Genomic DNA, 11,918 nt, shown 5'->3' with positions numbered 1-11,918 from the left:
AGGGGTTGAAATATTTGGGTTACAAGTTAAAGCCAATAGGATACAAGATAGCGGATTGGACTTGGCTCATTGCAAAGCTGGAGAAAAGGCTCAGCATATGGTACTTAAGATTTCTATCTCGTGCTGGCCATTTGACACTCATCAAGAGTGTCCTGGAAGCGACCCTGGTGTATTGGATGTCTCTGGCCTGGATTCCTCGTGGCATTTTGTCCAGGATACAAAATCTCTGCTGCAGATTCTTATGGAGGGGTAAACAACCTGGAAGAATATATGCATGGGAAAAGTGGGAAGCACTCACACTTCCAAAAAAATGGGGGGGCTAGGGGCTCAAAAAGCTTGATGATTTTTCCTCAGCTCTGGCAGCGAAACTAGGATGGCAATTGGTAGCTTCGGATAGTTTATGGACAAGGGTGGCCTACTCGAAATATATCGCCCCTGCACAAGTATTGGATTGGATCCGAAGACCAGTAGGACTCTATACCGGTATTTCAATAATTTGGAAGGCTGTCCTAAAAGCTTTGGATCCCATCCGCTCTAGCATTACTTGGCAGATCCATTTGGGGAACAGAGTGTGCATTGGGATAGACCCGTGGATAGGATGTGGGAACATGCACAGTTTACCTCCGGCTCTCTTAGCACACCTAAGGGAGCAAAATGTTACACACCTTGCTCATATTGTAGATGAGCACAACTCCACTTTCCTTCAACAGGCTTGGAAAACTGATAATCATCTCAACATCCCTCCTCAATGGAGGCAGAACTGGAGGGACTATACACAGGCCCTACTGGAGGCTCATATCCGAATTACAGATGGGGAGGACGAGATTATCTGGGCTCTGGCGAAATCAGGGAGATATACACCAAAGGAGGGTTACATTGTTCTGGCGGATCCGCGAAAGCCCCAGGTCCTTCATCAGTGGTGGAAACACCTCTGGAAGCTTAAGGCACCTCCTAGATCCAGAGTATTAATGTGGTGCATCTTGAAAAATAAAATCCCCACGGGGGATAACCTGATGAAGAGATCTTTCTATGGCCCTCACTGGTGTCACTTTTGCAACATGGATGGTGAATCTGCTTCCCACATTTTCTTGAATTGCCATGTTGTTCACAATGCATGGAATCTTGTGACAACTGCTGTACCCTCAAATTGTAACTGGCAACCGAGCTCTCTGGTTGATGCCTAGAACCTTTGGTTTCAATCTGTCTTGCCCCACAAATTAAGAAACCTTCCCCTGTTGTTCTGTTGGGCTATCTGGATAGCTTGCAATCATTTGATATTCCATAACACCCCCCTAGGTGGACTAGCATAGCAGCCATGATCAAAGCGGATTATGATCTTATCCCTGATGACCCACCCCCCCTAGCACACGTATAATCTCTCAGGAACAGATTGACCCCAACAGACCCTGGGCATATTATGATGGGGCTGCGCAAGAAGACGGCTGTGGTGGGGGTGCTATCCTACACATATCTGAGAGGCATTCTTACAGCCTGTCTATGGGTTTAAGAAGGGGAACGAATAACTTTGCAGAGCTTTCAACAGCTTTTCATATCATACGTTTTGCTTTGGAGAAGAACTTCCATGCATTACAACTATTTGGTGACTCTAAGATTGTCTGTGATTGGTTGAATAGAAGTTCTTCTTGCTGGTCTTTCTCATTGAGACACATTCTTGATGAAGCTTTAAGATTGATATCCAATTTTGACTATTTTTCATGTAATCATATATACAGGGAGCGGAACACAGAGGCTGACCGTCTTTCCAAAGAAGGCGCGATCCGAGAGCAGGGCATCTGGCTGATCAGTGAACAAATTGATGGAGAACTCTACCAGTACTATCACAGGCCTTTTATGGACTTTTTGGACTAATAATTGGATACTGATATCATATTATTGTACATATTTCTTTTGCTGTTTATGAACTGATATGCAGCCATATTATGATTAGCACAGTACATGTTTTTGGTATTATCTCCCTGCATGGATTAAGATAATATTTATAATGTTGTTTCTTTTGATATATTTTGGACTCTTCTCACAGACTCTGTTTGGGCTACTACCACCCTGCGTGGATTCTGGTAGTAGGCATTGATGTTTCTACAGAAGCTGTTATCCATCGATAGAAATATCAGAATATGCATATGCATCTACAAAATATAATTTCTTCTTATTAATGAAATTACGAATTTTTCCATGGGAAAAAAAAAATGTTTGTTACTCCATCAACATGCTTGGTATTGTGGCCAAAGAAAGCACGATACAAAAATAAAATGTTTAAATTACGATTTACAAATCTCATTTCCATAAAAACCCAAAGAATCACAAACCCTAACAAATATCATTTCCATAAAAACACACCATCCAATTATGTTTGCCCACATGAATACCCTAACAAATATCATTTCCATAAAAACACACCATCCAATTATGTTTCCCCACATCAATATTCATAGAGATATATACCAATTACATTCTCGCTTCATCAACATGTTTAGTGTTGTCGCCGAACTATGCACTATACAAAAATAAAATGTTTAAATTATCATTTACAAATAAAAAACAAATCTTAACAAATCTCATTTCCATAAAAACACATCATCCAATTATTTTTTTACTCATCAATATTCATGGAGAAATATACCAATTATATTCTCTCTCTATCAAGATGCTTGGTGCTGCGGTCGAAGCATGCACGATACAATAATAAAATGTTTAAATTACCATTTACAAATAAAAACAAACCCTAACCAATCTTATTTCCATAAAAACCCAAAGAATCACAAACCCTAACAAATCTCCTTTCCATAAAAACACACAATCCAATAATATTAATGAGAATCACAAACACTAACGAATCTCATTTTTATAAAAACACACAATCCAATTATATTGCCCCATATCAATATTCATGGAAAAATATACCAATTACATTCTCCCTCCATCAACACGCTTGTACTGCGGCAAAAGCATGCACGACACAAGAAGCCGGGCAAAGTAACCAAAACCAAAGCATCTTAAAATGAAGATAGGGAACAAAAGACATGCGTTAATTATTAAGATTTGTATGCTAACCAGCATTATGAACGGGAGGGCTTTTACAATCTGAAAACGGTAGGATAAAACTAAAGTGTGGAGATTTGGATAATGAGGAAGTCACATGGAGAAACGATAAAACTAATTTGGAGATTTTGATTGCGAGGTGGTTTAAACCGTGGCTTAAACAGTGGACTCGCAGGTCAAACTGCTTAAGAGCCAAAGCCAAAATCAGGAACACCATCGAAGCTAAAATCAGGAACATCCCCGAACATAAAATAGGTAACCACTTTAGACAATATGGAGGCCCCAAACCGTGACAAAAGATTACTGAGAAAGGATGGTTGCTCAGGTGTAGGAACAAACGGTGGGTAATGGGAAGGAGGCTGATAGTTCCCCCAGTCAGTGGTAGGAGGATACTGGTGAGTGTAACCCCATGGGGGCGGAATAGTGCTCCCCCCGTGAGTCGTATGAGGATACTTGTGACCGTACCCAGACTGAGGCGGTGAACGGTACTGTCGGCTGCTCATCCCCTGGGCTGGAAGAGGGTTTTGCAGAGAGCCTCTTGGGTGGGGCCACGGAAACTATCCGTCATGATGGGGTGGGATGCCCTCAGCATTTTGGGCCAATTTCAAGAGAAGTCATCATACCCGTTGGGTGTCTGGGGGGTTTCCAAGGTTGGCAGGTGATGATAACGGACGGGGCGATAGGGTTTAGGAGGAGCAGGTGGAGTAGAAGTGGAGGAATTGTCCCGACAGTTAAAAGTGGTTGGAATTTGGGTAAAATAATTTCAAAAAATTTTATAGACACTGTTTGAATGATGGTGGTAATGGCTTCAGCACCATCAAAAACATCCAGGACACTTAAAAATTTGAAGTTTAACAACTATAACTTGCAAAAATCCTTGCCCAATTTTCTCTAAATATGACCAAAATTGCCATAACTTTCCCGGCAATTCCTCCATGTAGTTAGACTACGGCAGAGCAGTTCGCTCAACGGAACGGCGAACGCTGCCGCCGCCAATGTTTTCGTGGCCATTAATGAAGATTCTCATCTCCACCCTCAGAGAACCCAGCTTGAGGGCGGCTTCTTGGAGGCTGAATACCATCAATCTACCCCAAATGAGGTTACCGTCGTTCTGTCTCTCTGCTGGTACCCGCTACGTGAAATTCGAATCACTGCTGATCCATATGACTGCGCAGGCCTCCGTCCCAAAGGGTATGGTTGAGTTCCTCATATCTCGGGCAGTTAAGAGGGTAAATTCCAATCGTCGGGTCGTCATAGCACAACGAAGGAATATAAACACAACACCACACCGAGAAGGAATTAGCAGAATGAGCAAGGATGGAGGAAGCCAGGCGGGCAAGAGAGCGTTGGTATTTCAGGGGATGGAGGAAGTCAGGCGGGCAAGAGAGCGTTGGTATTTCAGGTTTTCATTAGAGCGATGAATTTATAAAATGAAATTGCAGAAGAAACCGTCAAAGGGCGGAAGCCACCGAGTAGAATGGGTCGTTGAGATTGAAAAGTCGGGAAGGCTCGAATGGGTCTTTCGTTCATCCTTCATGCGCATTGCTCTCCGGTCATCGCGCCTTCGACCGCTTCTGTCACGCCCCCAGGTCTACGGTAGTCTTCCAACCGTTGTCCGGCGGGGTGCGGCACCAACGTGTACTTTCTTTTTCGTAATACTCGTACACTTGGACTACGCCTTCCACATTAACATACTTAATTCATCTTCTTCAATTAAGTAAAAGCATTAATCTTCACATACGATTATAACCAATATGCAATGTAAAACCGAGAACATAACAATTGCACACAATTATAATGGGAGGGGCAACTCCCGAACGAGTTCGCCCAATATATATTATGAATCTCTTTCAATAATACAACCGTACAAGTGTGCCGGGCAAATCCCACGGCCAACACTTAGAAATATTACAACAAGGCGTAAGAAGCCTTTTCCATACACTTTTATGTACCTTTGTCTGTGAGCGGGTCCCCACACGGGTCACCAAGACACTCACACAAAACCTGCACAGTACCGTGTACAAAACCTTCCTTGACCGTAATAAACCTTCACATAACTCAACCAAGAAATGCGAGCCTCCTTATTCTTCATGCGCATGAGAAATGCGCATTTCTAAGACCTTCACACTTTTTCCCTTGTCCTTTATGCGAAGACTCCAAGCGAATTGTGATGGATGAAACGAGCTCATCCTCCATCCATATATACGCTTCTTCCCTTATGTTTCAAGGGGGCTGCTTCACTTAAGGCCGACCTCCCTAATAACATATGAAGCCCACGTATTTATTTAAATTACATTATATTTTAATTAATTAAGCATATATGCGTACAAGCCATTATGTGATATGTTTTTACATGTATTTTTTTTCGTTTGGAGAGGGGTGTCTAGCCTTAAGGTCGACCCCCATATCCTCCACTCCACGCCCATAAGACATGTGTTAACACATCGGTTTGGCTCATAAACCCCCGCATATAAATATAGGACCATCGTATATACGATAAGGTCTCAACGCTTGGTTCACACAAGTGTTTCCTTTCGTCGCATATACGTCGCACCATAACCGGCTCACCGCAGAACCGCGTCCTCATAACATCGCATTGCTGTTCGGTCATCCGCTGGTTATGAACCACGTCCACACGCGCCCGCCTATGCTGTCGAACCATACCGCGTCCTCACAACCGTGTTGTCCACTACGTTGTTTTGTCGCTCGGTCGTCCGCCCATCCGCAGCTCGGGTGACCGCACCTCAGCTCGCCGTGCCTAACCGTCGGCTCGTCGGCTTGCCGGGTGACCGCACCTGCACCTCGGCTCATCATCCAAGTGTGGGAGGTTCGCCCATCGTCGTGCCAAAACGTGCCCGTCGTCGTGCACGAGGCGTCCACCCATCGTGCACGCCTACCCGAGACTCGAGGGCGTTACACTCTCCTCCACCTGAAGTCGTTGTCGTCCTCGACAACATATCATCTCGGTAACTCTCCACCAAGATCATCATCAACAGGAAGTCATCTCAATCATGTGTCGTCCTCATGTGAACTGTTGCCATGATAGTCCAACAAATGTCAACACATCTCTGTACACTTCGCGGCCCCATGTCTGAACTAGTCGGGTGATCAGTCCAACTGTCACGCTCAAACCATGAGAATGCACATCCCTATGTCACCATCAGTTGTTCCTCAAAACATACTGTCACATCCTGAACTCGACCAAGAATCCACTCCCATAATCCATGCTCAGGTCCATGAAACCTCCATCCATCTCCCCTGCAACATGCTGTCCATGGTGTGTTGGTGTCAATGTGCTACAAGTGACCAGCCACATCTATCCCAACATCATCATGTGCCGAAAGTAGTTGAGTCTCGGCTCAACCCATCATCATCATCATCGTGACCCCATCACCTCAAAGTGTCTCATCGATCCTCCACATTAAGTCACTCTTCCAAGCCATGTCCCATGCATGTGCTTTGAAAGTATGCATCCCATACTGCATCAAAGTCTCCCGACCTCAGCTCCTTAATGCATCAGACCTCTAAGTCCACCATAACGATCTCATGTCATCATGAGCTCCATAAACCATCCCCAACCAACACCTCAGCAAGCATACAAGTCTCGGCCAAAAAGGTCCCTGCAAGATGCCTCAGCTCTCCATGTAGTAGGAATGCTCCATAGTCGCTCACAACTCCATCCAAGTAATCAACTCTCAATGTGCCTCATCCAGGTCCATGAAGCCCTCTTCATCATCCGCAATGTGCCATCCTCAAGTCTCCAACCTGATGTCCATGACTATGTTGTCCATGTAGTCCAATCAAGTGCATCACAACATCGGTCATCCTCATCCAAGCTGCAATCTTCGGTTTAGTGAACTCGGTCACTCAACCATATCATCCTTTCATCATAGCTCTCCACCAAAGTGTCCACCAAGACTATCTCTGGGTCTCGGCCATGAGAAGTCCAATCATCAGCATCACGAGTCCCTTCCATCATAGCTCTCCACCAAAGTGTCCCTCAAGACTATCTCTGGGTCTCGGCCATGAGAAGTCCACCCAAGGGTGTGCCCTTCAATCTGTCCATGAGTCATGCCGGGCACTTAGCCATGTGGCTAAAGCATGACCCAATCATCCACAACGATCATCAAGTTCCACCCTTGTCACGGGCTCTTGTACCTTCAACCATAAGGTCACAAGTAACCCCAACAAGTCCTGCACCGGTCGATAATCCTTGCTTCTCCATACAAGGTTCCATCATAGTCATCCATGGCAAGGTCCTCCATAGCATAGGCAAACTGGCTTTGCCCTTCACTGCACATGGTCCATCTACCAAATGCTCAAATGGAACACAAGTATCATCATCATCATGCGGTCCCTCCATGTGAGTGACCTCGTCCATACATGTTGACAAACTGCACGATCCTGGGTCAACCTGATCATCCTCAAGTTCTTCCTTCATCGTAGTCAAGCTTGCAACATCTTCATCCCGGAAGGGGACAACAACAGTCTTGTTGCCCTTCAAGAAATCTCGTCCAAGTATCATATCGAAGTCATTCTTCTCTATCGTTATGAAGTCCAACTGACCCTTACCATAAACCATTAAGTTTATGTAACCCAAACTGTTCTCCATAACCTTGTCACGAGCAACCCTGCTCAAACCGAGTCTTGAAAACCTTCACGAGCAAACCTTGCTCACCAGCTCTAAACCAAGCTCTGATACCCCCTGTCACGCCCCCAGGTCTACGGTAGTCTTCCAACCGTTGTCCGGCGGGGTGCGGCACCAACGTGTACTTTCTTTTTTGTAATACTCGTACACTTGGACTACGCCTTCCACATTAACATACTTAATTCATCTTCTTCAATTAAGTAAAAGCATTAATCTTCACATACGATTATAACCAATATGCAATGTAAAACCGAGAACATAACAATTGCACACAATTATAATGAGAGGGGCAACTCCCGAACGAGTTCGCCCAATATATATTATGAATCTCTTTCAATAATACGAGCTCACCGTGCCTAACCGTCGGCTCGTCGGCTTGCCGGGCTGCACCTCGGCTCATCGTCCAAGTGTCGGAGGTTCGTCCATCGTCGTGCCAAAACGCGCCCGTCGTCGTGCACGGGGCATCCGCCCATCGTGCACGCCTGCCCAAGAGTCGAGGGCGTTACAGCTTCCAAATTTTTTTTTTAATGGACATGAGTAGAACTTAGATGTTTTATTAGCCGAAGGCGTTTATATCTTGGATGACGGTCGTTGCACCTTCGACCGCTTTCATTTTTATTTTAATAAGACTTTTAATTAGTAGAACTTAGATGTTTTATTCGCCTTAGGCCTTTATATATTGGATGACGGTTCGTTGCCAATTGCCGGGGGAAATGCTTCGTCTGAAGCATTATCTACAATGTATACAAAGCGGGTGGAGTGGGCTTAATGAATCAGAGCGGGTCGACGTCTACAGCTTAGTGATCTCACTTGCCAAACGCAAACGCAGCATATCTATTTAGATCAATATAGCCATAAATTGGTATATAGCCATAAATTTAGATTGTTATTACCAGTGGGTATATAGCCATAAATTTAGATGGTAGATTGTATATTTTTATGTCGTCAAGCCGGGATGGACTTGATAAGATTGTATCAGTAGATCTATGATGAGAATTTGGCATCATCAAATACAATATGCACCAAATATACTTAGATATATATAATGTTTATGCTGAATATACTTAGATATATATAATGTTTTTTCATACTGGAAAAAAAATATCCAAAAACTGTATCTGAATACAACTTTATCTAAAATGTTGTAATAGAGAAATGTTATCGAACTGCATGATTTAAATGTTTTTTCATTATTAGGCTAGATATTAATTAGTAATTGTTTTAAAAGTTGTAAAGAGAGGTAGATAGGATTATTAAATTGAAAAAATTATATTTTGGTTTTTATAATTAAGTAAATAATAAGTGAATTTTGGTTTGGAAGATTGAATTTTGGATCATTATGCAATTGTTTTTGAGTTTTTTGTATCTCATTGTTTTTAATAAAATGGTGGTCATAAATCTATGAGAATTGCAGTTATTGAAAATGGTGAAAGCAGTAAAGCATATCATATATGCATGTTTTCATGGTACATCATAGACGACTTTACTCAAAATGATAATGCAAAATAACACATAAAAGATTATATCCATGAGTTTGACAATTTTCTGGATATCTAAACAAGTTTTGGCAAGCTAAATTTACTTCTCTTGTTTTTCTCTTTTGGTCGTTCTCTAAGTTAAAACTTAAATGTAATGAATTTTCTATAAAAACATATAGTTTCTACTGTTTGGATAGATGCTCTTTCATGCCTCATTTTTGTGAAAACTGGAAATTAATATATCATAAAGCACATAAGCATATAATCTTTGTACATTTTCTATTTATTTTATAGTAGTTTAATAATTTTATAATAAAAATAATTGTATTATTATAACATAATGATTTTATAAAATTACCAAAACAAATAAAAATAATCTTAATAATAATTAATTTATAGAATATTTTTAAAATTTCTATAAAATAAAAATAAAGAGATTATTCATCAAAAATATTAAAAAGTTAGGAAAAGAGAAAACTTATCCTACACACTATTTAGAAAATTATATCAAATAAAAGCAAATGGACTCCTACCTTAATCTCATAAAACTAACAATGAAGTTAATTTAGTGGAATGATTTACTTTATGATTGATTTGATGTTTTTAATGATAAAAAGTCATAAAAAATGTCAATAGTGACAACCATAGAATCTTATCCTAAGTGGGGTGATTTATTTTAAATCTTTAATATATTAATGATGATAAAATATATTAAGGATGCTTTTCTTAAGAGTTGAAAGAATCAAAGATGCTATTATGAATATTGTATGGTTGATATTATATATTTTCTTTTATTAAAATGTTATATATTTTGATTTTCTTTTTAATTAATAATTTGGATGGTTTTAAATTTGGTTAACAAAGTTCCATACAAAATTTTATAATAACATATTATTATTTCATATTTTATTTATGTCATGTCAAGGTAATTGTTAAGGTTGGTAAAGATTATTTGAAGTTATTTTTCTAGGAAATTTTTTTGATATTTTACATTTTAATTTACAATAATAATATTTTTGTAATAGAAATTATATTTAAGTTATTTCATATAAATATTATATTAGTGTAGTCAAATAAATTAGCTTGATTGGTATAATACTCTCAATTTATGACAGATATCAAATCACTTATTTAATGATGCATTTCATATTATCAATATATATATATATATATATATATATATATATATATATTATTAAATTACAACTTTATTTTAATTATTTTTATGAGACCACATGTTAATTATTTAACATTGAAATAATTAATTAGTTAAAAATGTAAAATCATAATATAAAGATTTGTATTTTGGACTATCCATGATCTAAATGGACATTATTTTACATGACATTTTCTTTAATTTTAATTTTAAGTTATTATTTACATTCCTTAAAAAAAGTACTCAAACCTTTTTGTGACATCCCCTAGTAAACGTTGTTACCTTATGTATGTGTGTAATAAATGACAATAGAGCCAAAGAATTGGATTAATTAGTATAAATAATTGATTTATAAAAGAATAATTATTTGACGAAATTATGCACTCACCTAAGAAACTCTAGATAAGATTGTAAATTCTTCATGATTAGAATATTTAAATATTCTAGATAAGATAAAGGGAGGGAGATAAAGTCCCTTAGAAATAGCTCAGCGGGAGAAAAAGGCTGAGACTGGTTGCCTTTAAAGCACCGTGGGTGAGAAAGACAGGCTTTAAAAGAAAAATCCTAGGCAAGAAATCAATAAAACTTACAAAAATTTCGTTGAATTAGAAGCATTATCATGAAGAAGGGAAATTAGATACCCATTGAGGAGATCAACAACAAGTTGTTGATTCTCTAGAAATTTACAATTGAGCTCAGGGGAGAACTGGAGGCAGTTCGTGGTTGGGAGGATAGTGTCTCCTGGTGCAGGTTTTCGTGCAACCAGTTCCTTCAATCCTCTGGTTTGGCTTATGTTGTTTTATTTTGGATACAATTTCAATTATGTAGACTTCTATGCAGCGTATGATGATACCTTTATAGTGGTAGTCTTAAATACATATGTTAGATGGGAATTTACTAACTGAAGAGTAATATGTAAGGTATGGGTGTGGGTCCATAATGAAAAATTAATGTACTGTATATGATTTAAGTCATTACTGTAGATTCCAGTGCAACTATAGATTTATATATTACATATTGAGTTAAACTATTAGAGTATATTCTAAGGTAATTGCAAATTAATATACTGGTTGTTGAGCTAAATAACTACTATAAATCCATGTAGAGACAATCATACATTTGGCACTGTAGCGTAGCATGCATCATATATTAGATAATAAATTGAATGACATGCAATAGACTATATGTGAAGGAAATAAAAGAACTAGTATGAGTATCGACTCTGGAAGGAAATGCGCAAATATACACAAATATGTAAAACTAAACACAGAAGGTAGAATGCTACAGATCTAAGTATTGATCTTAGCATGCATATGAAATTACCTATTAGGTAACAATCAAACCTTAGAAAGGAATATGAACAAAAGCAACCTCAGGTTGTAAATAAAACACACTTATAATTATAGGAACAAGGTTAAATATGGTTACATCGTAGGTTAGGTGATCGATGTATAAGAATATCACCTTTATTTAATCAGAGAACCTTTGTTACTGCCAAGGAGGAGTAACTCCATGCAAAACTAGTTATGAGGGAAATAAGAATTGACTTCTGGGTCAAATGATTCGAATCAATGCC

Source organism: Pinus tabuliformis, chromosome 2_2 (assembly GCF_031772625.1).
Source record: "Pinus tabuliformis cultivar Carrire ecotype Pingquan chromosome 2_2, CPIR1, whole genome shotgun sequence".
NCBI lineage: Eukaryota > Viridiplantae > Streptophyta > Pinopsida > Pinales > Pinaceae > Pinus > Pinus tabuliformis.
This window is presented reverse-complemented; position numbering follows the sequence as displayed.